General features: G+C 34.7%; 1 protein-coding gene across 1 annotated transcript in view; it reads left to right on the top strand.

Annotated features, from left to right (window-relative positions):
• Positions 1 to 310: 310 nt before the first annotated feature.
• Positions 311 to 20,575, top strand: part of LOC120772740 — a 38,886-nt gene continuing 18,621 nt past the window's right edge. Inside the window, exon 1 of the mRNA XM_040101501.1 lies at positions 311 to 1,115. The gene's annotated coding sequence lies outside the window, so the exon portion shown is untranslated. The remainder of the gene's footprint in view (positions 1,116 to 20,575) is intronic.

Genomic DNA, 20,575 nt, shown 5'->3' with positions numbered 1-20,575 from the left:
ATCAGCTGATCGTTTGGAGCGATTGGAGCGATCGAAGAGGGAATATTACTATCTATATTTGAAATAAGAAGGAGAAGTGGATTGGTAGCTCTCGCACCGGCTCTCTTGGTATACTTCAACCTTCACACTGCTTCAGCGACTCACACCATAGCGTAAATCAGAGTGCTTTGAATTCACCACAGTTGGCTTAGTGACTGGACTTTCTTGGCTCGGTTCAGATTCTACGCGGATTTGCAAGTGGTGTCTTGTACGCGAACGCACCGTTACTTTGTTAGTTAATTTTGATAGCTGTTGGCGAGCGGTTGCGCGCGCTCCACACAGGCAACAACAAGATCAGAAGCAAAACGACTTAGCTTATGACTAGCAATTAACGCTGTAGACCCCGCAACAAACAAATACTAACAGTGGGTGACAACTGAGGAAAACAATAACCAAAAAATCCGAAAACCGAAAACCGAAAATATACGTAAACAAAATTTGAACAAATAACTTGTTGATAACTAACTGTAGACGCTTGCGGCCGCGCAGTGGTAAACGCAAATATATCGATTGCGAATGCGAAAATATTTCTTATAATTGGAAAAATACTGGAAAATTTTGCAGCTGTCTCAAAAAAAAATTCAGCACAGTGTTTGTGAAAAAGTGAGTGTGAGTGATTTTTGTAAAAAATTACGAAAGCAACAATAAAGCTGAAAGCAAAGTGCTGGCCAAACTATAACTGAAACTTGGAACCCATAGTGAACTAAGACAAATTTCGTACTCAAAACTGTCGCCATTTAGACACGCAAAGTGACCACAGTAATAAAATTAGACTGTCAGCGTGCTCCACAGTGGACGTAAGTCAACAAATTTGAGACACAACAAAACCGAAAAACCAAGTTTTAGGCTGCAATATTTTTCTACGAGCAATTTCGCAAAATTATCGAAATTGGCTAAGTGCGAAGTGCGCTAAATACAAAATTTAACAATATAATTGGCGGAAACTCAAAATCAGAAGTACACTCAAACATTTTTGCAAAAAAACGCAAAAGTTCTGTGAGCATATGTTATATACATACATTTATTAAACGGCTTAGCTAAGCGTTACAAGCGCACAAAGCTACAAACAGCACAAAGTAAGTCTTACAAAAACGTATCATACTTGTATAAATTATGTCATCAGATACAATTCTGTATAATTTAATAAAAAAAGTAATAATAATATGCGAAAATACCTATTTGGAATTTATTAATTCATACTTATGGTATATTATATGAAGAATATATAGAAAACTCGTTAACAACGGCTGCACCGAGATTATACTACACCTCACAGGTACATTACTTATAGCAACTATATAAGTACCCATATAACTAAATCTGAAAACGTAACCGGCTAACGTTTTACATACAACGGAAAACATTTTGCTAGTTCCTTCTAGCCAATTTGTTTGAAATAAACAAATTTCACATCAAATTAAGGTATTTAAATTAGGAAAAAATATCGTCTATGGAGAAATTTATCTTAATTTTGATAGTCCATTTTGTATGGCAGCTACACATTGTGACAAAAAAGTACCCAGAAATTGTAATTAAAACACAAAGTATAATTATTCATCAATATTTATTTTGTCGCCTTCAAAGTAATCTTCACTAGATGTAATATACTTCTGCCAGCATCCCTCCGGAACAAATTCATGATGCACCAAACCACATATCGAAAAAAAAATTGATTTTTGAGCGGCATTGGCGTTGTTTTTTCCGGCTTTCCATTGTTTTTTTTTTCATTCATTCCGATGATTGTTGATTTTATTGCATATCAAATTCATAACTCCACGTCACATGGGCAGTTATAATGCACTTCTTGAATGTGGGATCAGAGTTCGCCCAAAGAGACCTGCTTACGATCGTAAAGAAAGAGCCATGTCTTAAACGATCTCTCAACCGTTTTCGTAGACGTGTGTTTCTGATAAAACTTAATCATTGTAAGCATTTTCTAACATTCACAACGATTCTGCACACGAAATTCAGTTAGAAATACTAAATTTTAGACAAATTCTTTGTTCGATATTTCTATCCATTGTAGAAATCGCAACGCACTACTGAGTTGCAACGGCTTAAGCAGCTGCTGTAAACTAACTGGTTGAAAGATCACTCTCGTTTCTTACATAGTAATTAAGGGCAGTCCTGACATTTTTTTGAAATATCATCTACGCGGGTAATTTAAATTACAATTTCCGGGTACGTTTTTGTCATAATATATACTACAGTGGTTCGATATATATAGATATTGAGGAAAACGTTTTAAAACTTTTCAGTACAAAATATAAAGTTTATTTTTAGTAACAAATTAGCATGTATATTATTTTTTTTTTATGAAATGAACTAGATGTGATAGTTTATATTTCAGGAGAATTTTTACAATAACATACCTAAAACAGCCCTCACTCTTATTTTTTGCCAGCACCTCTTCTCAAATTAAAGTCATTAATAAGTTTACATAGAGTGCGAAACAAATTCTTGTTTGCCTTTCACTTTTTCTTTTTATTTCAATCAGAGCGTTCGATTGAATTTGATATAAAATGGACCACCACCACCAAGTGTCGCATGGTGTCACCTAAAAACCCAGTAAGCCACTGTATGTGCTTTGAATTTGATTAAGAAAGAAGAAGAAGAAGAAGCTAATAAAATACTTAACAATTAGGAATGCAATACAAACACTAGCCGCAACTCAATTACAACTATACTATTTCTTTTGAGCTTTTTCTATAGTCTCATAACAAATTCATTAAATGTAAAATATGTTGAATAAATATATTTGTACTTAATTTGTTTTTCATGCTTCTTACACACATACACACAAACAACTTATTTCACTTTTTATTGCCTCCACTCGTTTGAGACACTGTTATGAGCGCACTTATGCCAGAGTGGGCAGTGTGCGGCGGTCAGCGAAGCGACCTTGACTTTACGCAAAAACAGTAAAGAAGTAACAACAATAAACAAGTTTATTGATTTACGCTTGTTAATTAAAAATTCTTAAACGATGAACAAAAGGCTTGAATTTGCGCTATTTTTATCCAGCACTTCCTTCAAATACTCACACTTTTTATGTAGACATACTTACATACATGTCTGGTTACATATGGTACATATGTATCTACTTACTTATTTACCGTACTTCACACGAGCGACCGCAAACAGTAATTGCCAGTTATAAAAAGCAAAGCAATGTGGTAGAAAAATAAATAAATAAAATATTAGCAATAAATTAGCGAACATTCACAACTGCTGGGGCAGAGACAGAGACGCGTTTGATTTGATTTCATGTGTTAGTGTATTTGAAGCTATTGAATCAAAGCAAATATCATCGCAGTTCAGCTTTGCTTGGACAGCAGCTCTGCGTTTGGTCTTTCGATTTTATATGTATGCATATCTGAATTCATGAATATATACTATACATACATATGTATGTATTTATCCATACCATACACAGTGAACTAGCACAGCACTTCGAGTGTGTAATTAACGTGTGCGCATGCACACAATTAGTCGCTAATTCGCATTGAACGTTTTATCTCTCGTCCATAGAATTTACATAGAAATTAAATGGAAGATCGGCGTGTGCACGCCCATTTTAAATTATGACCCCTGATGACACAGTTAGAGGCTAGCTTTACTAGCGGAGTTTCGTTGATTATGCTGATATATGTATATAGCATAATTGATGGCTATGAGTATCGTGGGACAAAACCTTTTATGTAAGATCTGTTGAATTACATACTATATTCTTGAAAATTTTATTTTATTTGACAAATATACTCGGCTGTTTTTTTAAATTTATAATTGCTGGAATGAAACAAACATTGTGGGAAAAAATTTTATAAATCACTCTCTCTGAACTCTGAAGAAGAAAAAAAATGTATTCAAACGAATACTAACTGTTAAATAGCTAGCAAAATTATAATCAAATTATTGAGAATTTTGTTCTAAGCGATTCTAAGTTATTGGCTTTTTCGCGATTTTTATTTTTAATGTTTTATATCTCTTGTTAACAACATTTTTAGTCTGTCCCAGTGAGTTTCGAATTTTTGTACATTAAATAAAACTATTAATGCAGGTTAGGTAAGGTTAGGTATAGGGTTGAACCACAATCAGTGGATCTCACACGGACAAATAAGTGCCCTTAACGTTACCCAATAACTCCCTACAGTACATCATCTCATTAGATTGACCTTACTACAAATTTATTAAGTTTATTAATATCAATCCCAGCCAATACGGTTGATATTGAGGTAATGGTCAAGTCTAATATCGAAGAAATTTGAAACTGTTTTGAGCGCATATTAAGTGAGCTCAAAGCCAGTATAGCCGTTCAGCTATCAGAGTACACACATCTCTAAAGGAAGCTGCAGTACGCTATGCCCGCTTCTTAGGTCTATATTGAAAAGCCTTCTGCTTGATGATCGGATTTCTGGTTTCCAACAAAGGGTTCCCTTTTCTTTCTGAATTTTCAGAGGACAAGAGCTTCCAATGGCAGACAGCATTGAGCCTCGATTTGGGACGACCATTAAGAGCTAATCGAAGTTTCTTGTCATAGTGAGATCAAGCACTTCTTCCATGCCTGCGACTACAATAGGGAGCTTCCAATGTTACTAATAAAAAGATGTCCAAGCTTCTCCAGACAGTGTTCCGTGAGTTCGCTCCCAAGCCGATAATGCCGCAAGCTTTCTTCCACCGTCTAGAATCTATAGGACTTTCATCCTCCTCTCCAAAGGACTATTCCATTCTATTCAATTCCATTCTATACCCATTTGCGCCTAAGTTTCCTTCTATTCTGTCCCTTCTGGAATCTGTGGAACATCCACCCAGGCATCGGAAGGAAGGATGCTAAGAGCGACTCTCTCAAACCTATAGCTGATGACACCCTTTGCGTCGGTGAGAGGTCCTATGGTCTCCTTTTTGAGAAGAACCAGCACCGACCGATATGTTTCGTTGCTTCTCTTGAGCCTTATGACCCTCCTGTCGTGAATTGGAGAAGACGAATTGTAGTACCGCCACATTTCTTCTATCTCCTCGGGGGTTAAGGGTTCGGGTGGAAGCCAGATACGAGCTCGAGTGCACAGTGGAAGATTCACCTCTAGTCTTGCTTCTTTCCAGACCTCCTACCTTCTACCACTTCCTTATACAACCAACCTTTAGTCAGCACTCCTGAACAGCTTGTATGCTATGGTGCCAACATGCATTATATGCACTCCGGGGTTTCCCTTGAACACCTTCATGAAAACTGCGGATAAAGCCGCCGCGACCCGCTTCCGTTCTTTGTGGGAGATAACCCCATCTTCCTTACTGTGATCACACACTTCCAGTTCTATTGTGGTGGTGCTCCTGTGCGAGGCTTCTTACCGAGGAAGGATTCCCCCTCAACCTAATGCAACTCACGAAAATATTCGGCAAATTCAGTTAATTTTTGACTTTAGGAACTCAAAACCAAATATAGGTAGTGGAAAAAGTATTTTCGTATTTCTAACCAAATTTTAACATATTTTTTTATATTTGTAATAATTAATAAATAAACAAATATGTATCATTTTGGTTGACCACTTTTTACCATTTTTCCGCTAAAGACATTATTCCATCAGTGTAAATCGAAATTTCGAGAACGGAAGCGAGCAAACCATTGTTGTGCTACACGAACTGATACGGCACCGTCTCTGTAAACTTCACAAATTTCATTTGTGGCTTACGTGGCACTCTTCCCTTTCTTATATAAAAATTTCAAAATATAGCAAATTTCTTCATTATTATCACTCATTTTTGAACAGCTATAACTTTTTCCATCTTCTCCGACATTAATTAAATGAAGCTTAAAACCTCACCTTTCCAACACTATATGGTATGCTACAATGTGATTCGTAGCACTGGAAGTATGCGCCTGCAACGACATCTATTGGCAAAATACGAAAAAACTTTTTCGACTGCCCAATATTACCAACTGGGAATTCGAATATAAAAAATATGTTGCATTTTAGCAACCACCTTACGATTTTAACGTTAATTCGCACGCATTGAAACACTAAAATTAAAATACCATAAAAGATTCGGCATGTCAATGCCAACGACTTACAGCGGCACAAAAATCGAATTAAATTGGTGAAAAAAACATACCAATCGTAAAGTCCGACATTAAAGAATTGCCACGATCACAAATTAGCAATGAAAAAGCGACACGAAACGAACGGAAGGAAGGAGGGCAGAAAGGAAACTTCTACAAGGATTTTTTTGTGTATTTTTATGCGTGCGATGAGCTGAACAAAACCGGTGTTCGGAATCTGAAGATATTTAAAAAGATAACAATTATGAAAATAAGATATCAGATAATTTCAAAATACTCAAGTTAAACTGCTGGTTTTATGGGTATATAAACTTAGAGCTAAATTTAAACTGAATCTGATTCTCAACCAGAAGAAACCTTAAATAGAGGAAATTTCACTATGTCCTCGAATATAGTAAAAGCAACTATGTCAATCTACAAAAAAAATGTATTCTTCTCTCTTCTAACACACCCTTAAAATAATTTCTTCCCTCAGAGTAGTTAAAGTTTATTTTAAATACTGTCATTTACATATATTTGGCTCAAATATTCTTTGCAGACACTACGTAAGGACAAACTTTTATTAAAATGACAAGTTGCATAACATTATGTTTGATTATGTAATGCAGTAAATTTTCTACAATAGATCTTAAACTTAAATTTGCAACCAATTGGCAATATATTTTATATGACACACATAATTAAAATAATAAAAATAAAAAAATAATTTCAAACGGCTTACAGGGTAAGTACCTATTAGAGGTGATTCATTTGGCCAAAAATATAAAAGTAAAATTTTATGTTTTTTAATTTGCACATACATTCAATTACATAAGCCAATTCCAGCATTAGAAATCTACATATTATATACGTCTTGTCAGAATGTATCTAGCAAAATAAACAAATTTGAAAGCCAATTAACGGAGCCGCGCTCGAGGGTTGACTTCTCGGTGCGCCCGCTGACTCACACGCCAAACAAATCGAAAATTTGACACAAGTCACGTTTGCCCACGCCAGCATTTGTCAGCGTTTAGCTTCCATTTTATCAAACAATTTAATTTTCCCGCAATAAAATCATTAACAAGGGGCAAACAAAGCCGACGTCGACACCAGCCATTAATGAATGACAGGAATGATGTACGCACCGTAATGTCAGGCTGCTGCCGCTATAGACAACATAATCATGAAGCAGGTCTAAGTCATGACAACAACGTGTGAATTCCCAGATTAATCTACATATGAAACTACCTGCTGCGAAACGCCAATCAGCGCGCCAGGGCAGGGAAAATCAAACGGAGGTACGCATCGTCGCAATGTGGGTGTGTATGTAGCGTACAAAAGTCCGTAAAACACCGAAAGCACGCACAAAGCCAGATAAAAGTAGGAGAAATCAAACGAATGCGTGAAATGTAAAAAAGCGCAGAAAAGCCGTCACATTTTATGTTGTCCATTAGTCGAGGTCTTTGGCCCCACGCACAAATACAATGATCATCCAGTATCTTAGCATAGTAATTGTTTAACTTTGAGATACTTTTGTTTTTAGTTTCATTTCTAATTTGCATTTCTTCGGACCATTCGCGTTGCTTTATACTTGGATCTGTTTTTCTATTGTTGTTTAAATAAATACGCAAATAAGCGTATGCTCCTTCCGATGCTCGCATATTAATTAAGCCAATTTCATTAAACATACAATCACACATGTACATAAGTTTGTACATGTCATGTCCAATAAGGCCCGCCCGCAGTTTGTTTTGCCTGGGAAGAATGTAGTCGAGTGAAATTCAAATTCATGTCTTTCACCGTCAGAACATTCGCAGAAATGCATAAATGTTAGAAATTTTACAGAATTCATAAATTCGACGATTATGTTGGTAAAATATACCGAACGGTATTCAAATGGGTGGGTTCACTGTTTTATTGACGATTGAAATATTCATAGGCGTAACTCTCATTAGTTAATCTACTTGAATATTAATTATAGACCATTCAAAAAGTAGTCAACAACTTTGGTTTGAGTTGGATATCAAAATTACTCCAATACTATCTAAATTTCTCTCGCAAAACTTTATGAAGCGCAAAAATTTTTCATGAGTGACGAAAACTTTAATACTTATAACTTATTTTGGTTACCTATTTTTATATTTTAAAGCATTGAATGTTCACTTGTACAATATTTTATAAGAGTATGTTTCCCTTAGATTAGGTTGCCTGATACCTCAGAGGGATCACACTTAGACTGTTATGTGCACTTATCCTACTCCTGTAATTAGATAGCAGATAGCAATACAACGCCCTGAGCCTATCCGCTTTTTCGTTTGGGTGTCTACATTTATAATATTCGTGGTATTTCTGGCTTGATCTGGCAAAAGCGAGACATTCGAGGAGATCAATACGCACAGTAATATGGCTGCCATTTTATCAGAGCTCATCGTTCCTCTTCCCTTCCTTACCTACTTCGAATGTATATGGGCAGAGAAAAGGCAGCCAGGGCTAGGCTCGATATCTAAGTATCGAGAGTGTCGGAGCCTAAGAGTCGTTATCGCGAACATACAACTTGCGGCTATGCCCATCGCTGGTTCCCTTATAGCCTTGATAGACGGCAGCGTTAACCCGGATTAACTGCGCACTTAATCAAATCCAAATTTGTAGGTGACAGACGGCAGCTATGCGAGTTTGAAACTCTCATAAACAGCTCATTGTCCTTTTTATAATATTTTCAATGAAAATTGATAGAAGATAAACATTACGGTTGTTAGCCGACCAATTTTTACCAAACCATTTTTTATTACAAAAGCATATCAACACATTATTTTTAAAACTGCATCATAACATAGAAGTTTTATTGATATTATATTGAGAATTTGATAAACAGCTGTCAGGGTTGCTTATATTTCATTCACAATAGATGAAAATTGGCCATTTTTAACAATGTTGCCAACAAAAATCTCACAAACTCCCTAAAATTTTGAGAGTTATTTTTGGTTTCAGCAACGGAGTTAGCTGTGGTAACTCCTGAATTAATCCCGAAAAATGCAATTAATCTGGTTTAACGCTGCCGTCTGTCAATGCTATTAGCATTTCCGAGTTATCTTTGTTACTCTTCCTGTAGGCTGTAAATTTGGTTGTATGCATGAATAAAATAACAATCAGCTGATAAATTTTATTCATTAAAATAACTACACAATGAAGAACGCAAGAAGTATAACAGCTAATTTTTAATGGAGCTTATCGTTAATGGAGTAGCCTACTACAAATATTAGATTGCCTTCTCATAGTTTTACCCATTTTTAAATTACTCTGCTGAACATGTTTTGTCTTTCCTTTTTTCGCAAGAAAAGATTACACAGAAATAAAATTTATCTCAAAAACCTTAAAAAATTATTACGATTGATTCAATAAATTTTTTTAAATCGATTCAGTTCTATTACCTTTCGGACAAACTCTATATAACACAAACGAAAAATTTCCATTTACTGTATATCAATGATTAGAGCTTAATTTTATATAGTATTTCTTATAACCGAATCAATCGGTGCACAAGCATTCAACTTAGATATCAAAATAAGCAAGTCGGAGTACTAACTAGCAGAAAGCAGGCTAATTATTTTCTCTAAATTTGTAAAAGTAAAACACGGTTAATTAAAAGCAAAACAAACGCAAATCATTGACATTACTTTCTGCAGTGGAGTGAATGCCAGCAGTCAATCAACGCGCTTACATACACTAGCCATGTATGTAAGTATTTTAATTAGTGTGTGCGACATTTTCGTCAAGTAATTACATATAGTACATATATACTTGTGGTTTTTTTCTCTTGATAAAAAATTAAACAAGCGCTTGTACCATTTACGTGTACATTTCTTTTTTCCTATTGAAATTGCAGTCGGCACAGAATGCACCGAATGTGAAGAAATATACAACTCTCCTCAGTCGAATAAGTTTCAATGGCTGCTTTTAAACCGTTTATTACTAATAGATTTATTACAGCGCAACAAAGTATTTATTATTTGTACCTGCGTTAACTTTTTTCAATTTCCGATTTTCATTTTCGTCAGATTTTTATAAAACTGCTTAGGTATACTTATATTAGCCTGACTATCTACTTTTTACTCATTATTTTTTCATCATTTTATTAATTATTTTTTTCTCACAAACACCTCCGCCTTTGATTCGGCACTAATTTCAATTTCTCTTTCTTCTTTCTATATTGTCCTCCATTTCGTGTCAGCATTTATTATGTAATACTATAACTAAATAATAATGACAGCTTGCTGATTGCATACAAAAAAATAGCTTGTAATGGTTAAAAAAATATGTTAAGCGCGAGCAAGTAATTGTAATCGGCTGCACAAGCAATATTAAGACATATACATGTATATATATATATTGTGTAATTTTGTTAAATATTTAACAAAAGTATGGTCAGGGTGGTTATTGAAAACCGAATAACCTGTAAAAGGTATTATAAAAATCCTTACTCTGAAATAAATTAGGCCTACGGTAACTGCCAATGAATATGATTCGCAAAATTAAATAAAGAAATTGTTTCGGATCGGTCAGTTATCATTGCAGCTATTTGTGATATCGACGGTTCCCACAAATGAGCAAGTTATTGCGAAGAAAAGTACGTGTGCCAAATTTCAGATCAATATCTCAAAATTTGAAGGATTAGTTCGCATATATACAGACAGACAAACGTGGCTAAATCGACTCAAACAATCACGCTCATCCTTTTAAGGGTATCCAACATTTCCTTATGGTTCGTGGTAACCTTGTTCAGGGTAAAAAAATAGTAAACACTTCTTATATATCGAGCCGTATGTAGACTTAAGCTGTTTAAAAAAAAAACAAGTAGTATATATGGATTTATTGACTTGATTATTTGCCGAAATGCAATGAGGCCCATAAAATTCTGCAGTTGATAACCGCATAAATCAAGATTCTCATAATTCATTTTTTTTTTTTGTGGAAACTTCACATTTTATATAACGGTAGTTATTTTAAGGTTTATTTTACGCACCAATTTTTTATATTTTATAAACAATTCTATTTTCAAATATTAAGCTAAAAGTTCAATTTATGACCACCCTAGTAGAAATTAATAATTTGTATGTTTGAGTTCTTCTTCAACCAAAATTATTTCATAATGGCTTCAATTTATAATAATACAAAGGAAGTTAAAAACTTGATTGTGTTGAAGTCTTCAAGTGCACAAGTTTGTCACTAGTGTCTTTGTTGCGAATAACTTCAAACTCAGCGTAAACTTACAGACCTACGAGTATTACATTTTCATGTTCGGTGTACTGATTCACATAAGTTGTACTCTATTGTACGTTGACCTATGCTTTACTTAAATTAATTACGTTATATTTTTTGTTTTCAAAGCTCTTTCAGTTATTTTTCGTTTTTATAAAATTTTATTTAAAGTTCCTTTGACTTTAGAGGAGCCTTTGATCAACTTTTCAACGAAGAATAAATATTTGATTGTGGACAAAATTTTATATTTCGAGCACAGTTGAAGTGAACTTTTATCAAAGATACCGCTATGATTACATAAAGGTCATTACTGTTGTATCAGTTATTTGATGTTAATAAACTATAAATTTTACACGCAAAGCTTCGATTTATGTTTATACGACTCTGCAAGCGAGCGTGTCACGTCAAAACTAATCAAAAATAATGTCAATTTTAAATACATACATATGTATGTTATATCAAAGTATTTTTGTTACTTTTAGGATTAGTTTGTCATGAAAAATATTAATTATTTCCAAAATGGAAGAGAGAGAAGAGAGAATTTGTTTAGTTTGAAAACCTCGTACCTTCCATTTTTATAATAATTTAATGCTTCAGATGTGTAGTAAGTATTTAAGCTTTCAAGTATTGTCTAACCGCGGCCAAAACCAATTATAATAAGTAGAAAAAAATATTTTGGCTTAAATCACGCATAATTAAAAAAAGTTCTGCAAAATTACACTAATTAAGCAAAATGAAACTAATCCTAATAAAAAAAGAAAAAAAATTAAACGAATTTATACATTTGAAAATCCGAATGCGGACTAAGCACAACAACAAAAAGAGCCCAACTAAAGAAGACCAAAGGCAAATACCACACGAATTACACAAAACTAGAATTTAAACCGAAAAACATCAAAGTGACAGCGGTCAATTTGCTCAGCATCACTCACTCAGCAATTAATAAAGTGCCAACACCGAAGGCAGGAATGGTTGTTCTGCCGCCAACCACAGCAATAACTACAATTGAGTGGTCATTTCAGCGGCAGAAGATGAGTGTATCCAAATACAAATGGATGCGCGTCACAGCTGAGCACACAAACGTGACAGATAAATGTGTGAAACGACCAAGCGATGAGCCCGCAAATAATTTGACAGTATACCTCCACGCGCTTTAAAGTGGTAAGCAAAGAAAAATCGGCATGCCAATACAAACAAAGCGTTGATAACAATTAAAATAAAGAGTGGAACGCTAAACACTCACTCACTCACTCACAGCTACCATAAAAATGGAGAAGCGGAAGTGTATGATATAACCATAAAAATAGCGCATACGCCCGGTGTGACGACTTCCACCAGGCACACACATTTGCAACGATGGCTGCACGCATATTTACATATGTAAGCATATGTAAGTGAGCTTGCTGAACCGCTGCCTCGCGCTTGCCTCACAAATGCCACTACTTCGACCATTTTCCGTTGGATTAATCCACTATAAAAAACAAAACAAAGTAATTGTTGCATTGAGGCCTAATTAATTTCCCCTTGTGCGGAGAATTTCTGCTGGCTATCAGACGTCAAACCGTGCGCGTCTCCTCGCTTTAGCGCATCACGTTGCAGTTTTCCAACGTCTGTGTGCTTGTTGCAAGTTGGCCCGTTTGGGATGCAGCAACAGCTACTTACAAGATTACGAACATGCATGAACATGGCAGGCGCAAAGATTATTGCGAAATTGTTATTACCATACAAAAGTGTAAACAGAAGCAAAAACAAGAGCAAAGGCGTGAGCGCGCAATATTGCGCAATCGCGCTGACGTGAAACCACACACGTACACATTTGAGCATTGCAGCGAGACTCATTTGGTGGCACTCGTTCGGCACACGCTGACATCACCCATTATATGTACATATGTGTGTGTGCAAATTGAAATTGTCTATTGGTATGCAGCTTATACTCTGCGCCAACAATTTCGCTTCCTGTCAGCCTATAAATCCGAAAGGAGACTAGGCGAACAAAAGGAAAAGTGGACACAGGCTACGGTTTGTGTTTACATACAGTTATGGTTATTTATTTATATAAAGAAGTATTTGCTAATGTTGCTTGTATACATACATACACACATTTCACATGGTCCAAAAAACTCGAATAAATATCATCCAGCGAAATATTTACTACTCTATATACTATATTATATATTTGACTTACACGAAACCTAATCACGAAACGTTTTTGCAATTAGCGACACAGTTATTTATCAGCTGGTGGGTAAACCTTTAAAAAACAATTGCAACAAAAAAAACTTCGAAAATTTGAGAAAATGCTTTATAATAAGCGTTTAATGCAAAAATTAAACTTGGGTATTTATCACTGCAAATATTCTTTATTTGAGGGCGCCACTAAAAATATCTATACTATCAGTTCGTTATAAAATGTCTTTTTAAATAAAATGGCTTCCTACTTACGATTCTTAATATACAATTTCTAAATAAAACTGTTAATTACCTTTTCTGATGCCACCTAAGAATTACCTTAAATCCACCCATGACTTCAGACTAGAACACCCCCCCTTAGATGCAATAATATCATAGTAATTTACTTAAAGATAAAAAGACTATACATAAATAAGGTACGCAGCTGATAGATTTATTTTGAGTACCGTGAGCATTATAATACATATTTTCTTATACAATCTGGGAATATTTTTTCTAAAATTTTTCATGCAATTCACTTTAATTTTAAATAAACACCGTTTACTTTAGTATGTTTTATTTTAATAGCGAATTTTTCAAATCATGGCCAAATGAGGGCAAAACACACCCAATAAGTTTGCGAGTGTTGCACAACACGCTAAATGATTTTCATGTGTGAAGTACACATATTCGTATATATCAATATATAAAGCTCTATAAAGCATTTGCTTTCAATTAGAATCGCTTGAAAAACCAAATTATTTTCAATTGATTGTTATGAACCAATATTAATTGATATGTTTATATGCAAGTAAAACTGTGTGCACAAAGCTGGCAATCTGGTCATAGTTTACTATCATCTAACATTATCGCTGACTAATATTTTTTGTTGAAGCACTTACTTGGCAAATAACAACCTCTACAAGCCATTAATACGAATAAAATAATTACAAGCATATGGCATAAATATACCTAAAGTTTATAATTAGCGTTGCGACCTTCACATATTCGACTAGACCGCAGAAGAATGCCGACTCCTTAATGATATTTTGTTTTATTGTATATCAGTCAGTACAGATTTTTTCTTATTCAACTGCTTTGTATTAAACATATTTACTGCTTTGCACGTAAGCAATCTGGTTCAATCTTTTAAATTTTGCCTTTGTATTTGGCATTTTTATTGAAGGTGTAATTGCGGTGCTTACCATAGAATGTAACGGCAACTAAACGTTCATTGAACAAGTCAATTGCTCTACAGAGGCGGTAAGTGGTCAAATGTGTTACTGATAATTGCCAAAGCGCTTATAAGGTAAGTCCACACCTTGGCACGTTGACCGAGTCGAATGTAGGTATAAATTTTGGGCTTCTTATTTCACTGCCAGTGCTCTAAAATTGTTCATCTGAAGCTAATTTATCTACATTGATTGAATTGCCGGATTTGTCTTTGCCTTTGTCATGATAGTTTTGGATTTCTGTGACCTTAAGAAAGGCCAGTAAATAAACTGAGATAAAAGCGAGTTCTTTAAACGTTTTCAAAATGTGAGCGAAATTTTCGGATATGAAGTTACCTTAAGAAATTAATAAATAAATTGATTTTGCCACGCCAGACCACATTTAGAGACAATAAATAATATGGAGCATATTTCGCAAGTCTGCTCGAGAGGGTAAAAATTCATTATAAACAATCGTTTTATATGAAGAATTATGGGTCGGCTACGGCTTTTTATAATGTTTTCATTTTCTTTGTGGCGAGTTAGGAATAGAGAAATCAAAGTGGCCAATAAACACAAGTTTTGTAGAACTATTATTGCCATACATGACATTATTGCCGCAAAGAGCTTTGAGTAAATAAGCATGCTGCATATTCAAATTAACACCGCATTATGTGAGCTAGAGGTGGTGCAAGAAATGGCCAACTAAAAGCATTTGTATAATGTGCACTCTTGCATTGATTGACGGCTTAGTATTATATTAAAAGCTTACCCATGTGACTATGTCATTATACCTGTAGAGCAAGTATTTGCATTTATCTACATAGAAACAAATGCAATTCACATACAAACATATATACTATATAATGTGTGCATGCTTTTGCTTATCAACAAGTGTCTTTACAAGTTTTTTAAGCATTGCATTTTTTATGTTTCTTGCTTTTTCAATTCTCAGTCTCTTTTAGTGTAATTTTTGCTGGGTGTTCACTTGCAAAGTTGCGACATTTAGCTTGCCTTTTTTATTTTTTTAATATGCATTTTCTTAGACAACATTTTTTTGGTTTCGAGCCCCGCCTGACTTGAAGTTTCAAAAGCAACAAATATGGTTGTTGTTGCCAAAAATTTGGCATATTTGTTATTATAGTTTTGGTTGGTATTTGGTGGTTATTTAAATTTAAAGCTCTGTTAGTTCAACTATGAGTAAGAATAATACAGTTTTTGTGAAAATGATTCATTATTCGCCAAGTAACGTACTTGCAATCCAAACTTCATACTCACATGCTGAATCATTGCATGACAAAATGAGACCAAGTATGTTAGCATTCATAATTAAATGAAACATATCGAGCTTTTCGAAGTGTCCTTGGACTGCAATGAGCTTTTCCAATTCGAAATAGCATTAAATGTTGAACTCATTATAAGCATACATGGCCAGTTGTGATTATAATTTTAATATATATTTATTTATTTTTATTATCTGTCAATAGTTAAACACGACAAAGCACATTCGATTTTAAATATTTTTCGGCGATAAAATATTTGTTTCAAATCAATTGGTCAATCTGAACAAATACATATACACACTGCCAAACTATAACCATCAAAGAAGTGAAAAATTGTGCTCTTTGCAATGCCTGCAGGAAAAGTGGAGAAATGAAAAATTCTTTAAGGTTCGCTTCAGCCATGCTGTACTCGGTTTAATACGTTTGTGATTACATTCAAAGTAATAATAAATTTATAGCTTATCTATATTACGCGATAAAATTTAAATAATTCTCTCAGAAAAAAATATAATTCCTACAAGAATAAAATGCACTTACATATTTTTATTTAAAATTAAATACAATTCCATTGCTATGAGAGACCGACTGTCACTGTCACTCATAAGTTTGTGCTAGCAGGTTGTCAGTTCATCAAGTATTGCGACCGGCTGTTGTGCAAAACAAAAATTCATTTTGCATTCCACCGACGAGTATACTGAAGGTGATAAAATTAATGTAAGTCGTTCTGCATTTTTGAGGTGCAAATATCTTGCTTCAGCTTTTTGGTTCAATATACATTAAGAGTGCTCATAAGTTGTTCTCTATTTATAAACATTACTGTAATCTTAGTGAACTCTCAAGGCTTTGAGCGCGATTACCATAAGAAGAAATTATGATATGAGTAAATTAAAAATGATTCTAGACGACATTCAACAAAAAGAAAGATCGTTTATTTTCACTTTTAGTCAATCCTGTTTTTATTGGCTTTTGACAAAATATTAACAACAAATGCACTCTGCTAAGGTTTTCTAATATAAATTTGGAGTTAAAGTATTACACATATGAAATGATCGGCAGCGTTCGGTTTGTATATCATTCCCTAAACACTGATTTACTGGTGCACTTCTGTTCAAATACATATTTATGCACATGATACATACATATATTGCCAATACATGTAAAACGTAAGCTAGTTGACTTCATTTTGTTCTTGCCACTAATATTTTGTTTTTGCTTTGAGTTGGCGTAAGCGGATCTGTGCGGTTCTAATCCCGTGAAACACACACACTTTTCAAATTACATTACAATAGAATATAAATTTTGAAAGCATAGCGTCTATACGTAAATCGATACGAATAAATTCGTTATGACGCGTTAAGCATACACATTCGTTATTCATAAAAATTGAGGTTAAAGGTTTACTTGCAAAATATATTCGAGTTTTATGCAGCTGTATGTCCGCCTTATATTGGAAAACTGGTTCCTATGATATACATAAATATGTGTTCGAAGTAAGGCCATATTTTTGGCGACCGGTGACTAAAGCATAATGTTTCATTTTCATGTTATTATTAATTTTGTTTTTGTAATGGCATGCGCCAGTTCCATGCTGTTTAAAATGCTGCAAAGTTTTTCTTTATAATGCTTTTGTTTTTTTATACTTGTGAGTAATAGCTTAAAGGGATTTAATTTGACAACTAAATATATGGTATAGCGACGCTTTTACGCTTAAATCTCTATATGTTCATACACATAAGTAATCTCTAAAAAGCACGCGTGCCAATTTTTATGAAAACTGAAAACTTGAAATGGTCGACTTATGATAAATGACTACTTACTGTTTTCTGCAACCAAGCGACAGAATCGGAATATAGGTTGAGAACAGGCGATCATTAAGTGGAAGGAAAAATCCCTAATTTTTATAAAATATGTAAAATGTTCTATATTGCAGTATATTCTACTAATAAAAACATACATATATCTATCCTTAACTAGCAATAGGCTTTTTCGATTTGCATTTCTCTACTTGCTAGCTTTATCGACACTCACTTGCTAAGAGCATTACGTTGTATTCAATATCAAATAACGACTTGAGAGCCTATATACATTGTAGTATATCATGTTTTTCATTTTTCCGGCGACTTGATTCTTATCCCATCTAGATTTTACTATATCAAGTTAATTAATTTTTTGTAATCAAGTATTCTTTGTAATTGACTATGATTGCTGTGTTTTTACACTCTCGCAACAAAGTTGCTAAGGAGAGTATTATAGTTTTGTTCACATAACGGTTGTTTGTAAGTCCTAAAACTAAAAGAGTCAGATATAGGGTTATATATACCAAAGTGATCAGAGTGACGAGTAGAGTTGAAATCCGGATGTCTGTCTGTCCGTCCGTCCGTCCGTCCGTGCAAGCTGTAGCTTGAGTAAAAATTGAGATATCATGATGAAACTTGGTACACGTATTTCTTGGCTCCATAAGAAGGCTAAGTTCGAAGATGGGCAAAATCGGCCAACTGCCACGCCCACAAAGTGGCGGAAACTTAAAACCTGTAAAGTGTCATAACTAAGCCATCAATAAAGATATTAAAGTCAAATTTGACACAAAGGTTCGCATTAGGGAGGGGCATATTTGAACGTAATTTTTTTGGAAAAGTGGGCGTGACCCCTCCCCCTACTAAGTTTTTTGTATCTCGGAAACTACTATAGCTATGTCAACCAAACCCTATAGAGTCGTTTCCTTCAGGCATTTCCATATACAGTTCAAAAATGGAAGAAATCGGATAATAACCTCTCCAACCTCCCATACAAAGGTTATGTTGGAAATCACTAAAAGTGCGTTAATCGACAGAAAAACTAAATTTTACGGAAAAAGTGGCAGAAGGAAGCTGCACCCAGGCTTTTTCTTAAAATTGAAAATGGGCGTGGCGTCGCCCACTTATGGACCAAAAACCATATCTCAGGAACTACTATACCGATTTCAATGAAATGCGGTACATAATATTTTCTTAACACCCTGATGACGGGTGATATGGGTGAAATCGGTTCACAACCACGCCTTCTTCCGATATAACGCTATTTTGAATTCCAGCTGATGCCTTCTCTGTATAAGATATACATTGGGAACCAATGATGATAGCGGAATAAAACTTTACACAAATACGGTATTTGAAAAATATGTAAATGACGGATAATGAAATCTCGATTATCACTTTATCATGCGAGAGTATAAAATGTTCGGTGACACCCGAACTTAGCTCTTCCTTACTTCTTTTTGTATATTCGCACCCTTCGAGTTTGGTGAAACAAAGAACACTAACATCTGTGGGTTAGTAATTTCTAGAAGAAGGCTTCATTTTTTCCCATCGACCACCTGTTTCTGCTATATTCGTTCTGTTTCCAATATGCAACTTTAATTTTATATTGTTAGTTGTAATGTTATATTGTTACCATATGGGATCAGAATTATAACCAAAAAATGTTCTTGTGTTCTCATACTTCATATTAATACAGATTCCAAGCCCCTTGCTTATGCACACTTAAATTCAAATTATAGCCATAAAAAGTTAACGTGTACTGCATTTCCACATTTTTAAATATTAAACACGTTTAGCGGCCAATTTGGATTTCCATCTTCTACTATTGTCATAAGAGACATCTTGTGATCACCTATTAAAAATCCATCAACACTTACATGCATCTGAAGTCAAGTTTTATTCCCATAGCTCTGCTGATTCTATTTATAGACAAGGCTATATGCGTATACCTTGGTGGCCCAGCGCCAGCAAATTAACCTCTACCCACTTACACACATTTAACGCAGTTTTTGCTAGCCACTCTTGAGAAGCGCATACAACACTGTATGCAGAGCGGGAATTGTGATATCCATAAAATTAAAGTGGAATTAAAGTGTTTTGTGCTGCCACAACCAATTTTGCGGCAAATGATTTTGTTGTTTAAATTAAAGTTGTGGCCACTTTTAATCAACTAATTGACATGACTCAGCAGCAGCAGAAGAGCACGAAAGCTTGGCAGGCGTGACGATGAAAAATATTTAATCTGCGCCTGCGCACACCTCTTTAGTGCAATTCTCATCACCTGCCAGCTGCCAAGTTATCCTTCTGGCTGACGGTTGGCAATAAAAACAAAACAAGAACTGCCACAAAGTAGGTGCTAAGATAACGTAACAAGAAACACATATGTACATATGTACATTGGTATGAATGCACAAATGTGCTCGAATGCGCACCGGTAAGTGTGTCAGTGCATAGCGGTTGAAATGAAAACGAAACTGTGGCGCAAGCGAATAAAGCAAACGTAGGCAAATTGAAAGAAAATATTTTTATAAAAAGCGAAAGGAACGTATGTATATGTTTGTGCTGGCATTTAACCATACAACGACCTTGCTACATCGGGCCACATACTATAAACGAGCAAAACACACTTACTTCATAATTGATTTATGTCTGTGCTCATGTGTAGTAAATATGTCGGCGAATTTGTAGCCATGTGTATATTTTATGCTTGTGCGTGAAACAGCTGTTTTAAGACCAGCACTTTTCGCACTCAAAAGCTCCGTACAACAAACTATTCCCACATTCTCT

This window comes from Bactrocera tryoni, chromosome 3 (assembly GCF_016617805.1).
Source record: "Bactrocera tryoni isolate S06 chromosome 3, CSIRO_BtryS06_freeze2, whole genome shotgun sequence".
NCBI classification, from domain to species: Eukaryota; Metazoa; Arthropoda; class Insecta; order Diptera; family Tephritidae; genus Bactrocera; species Bactrocera tryoni.
The sequence above is the reverse complement of the archived record's forward strand: the minus strand, read 5'-3'. Positions and strand labels throughout refer to the sequence as shown.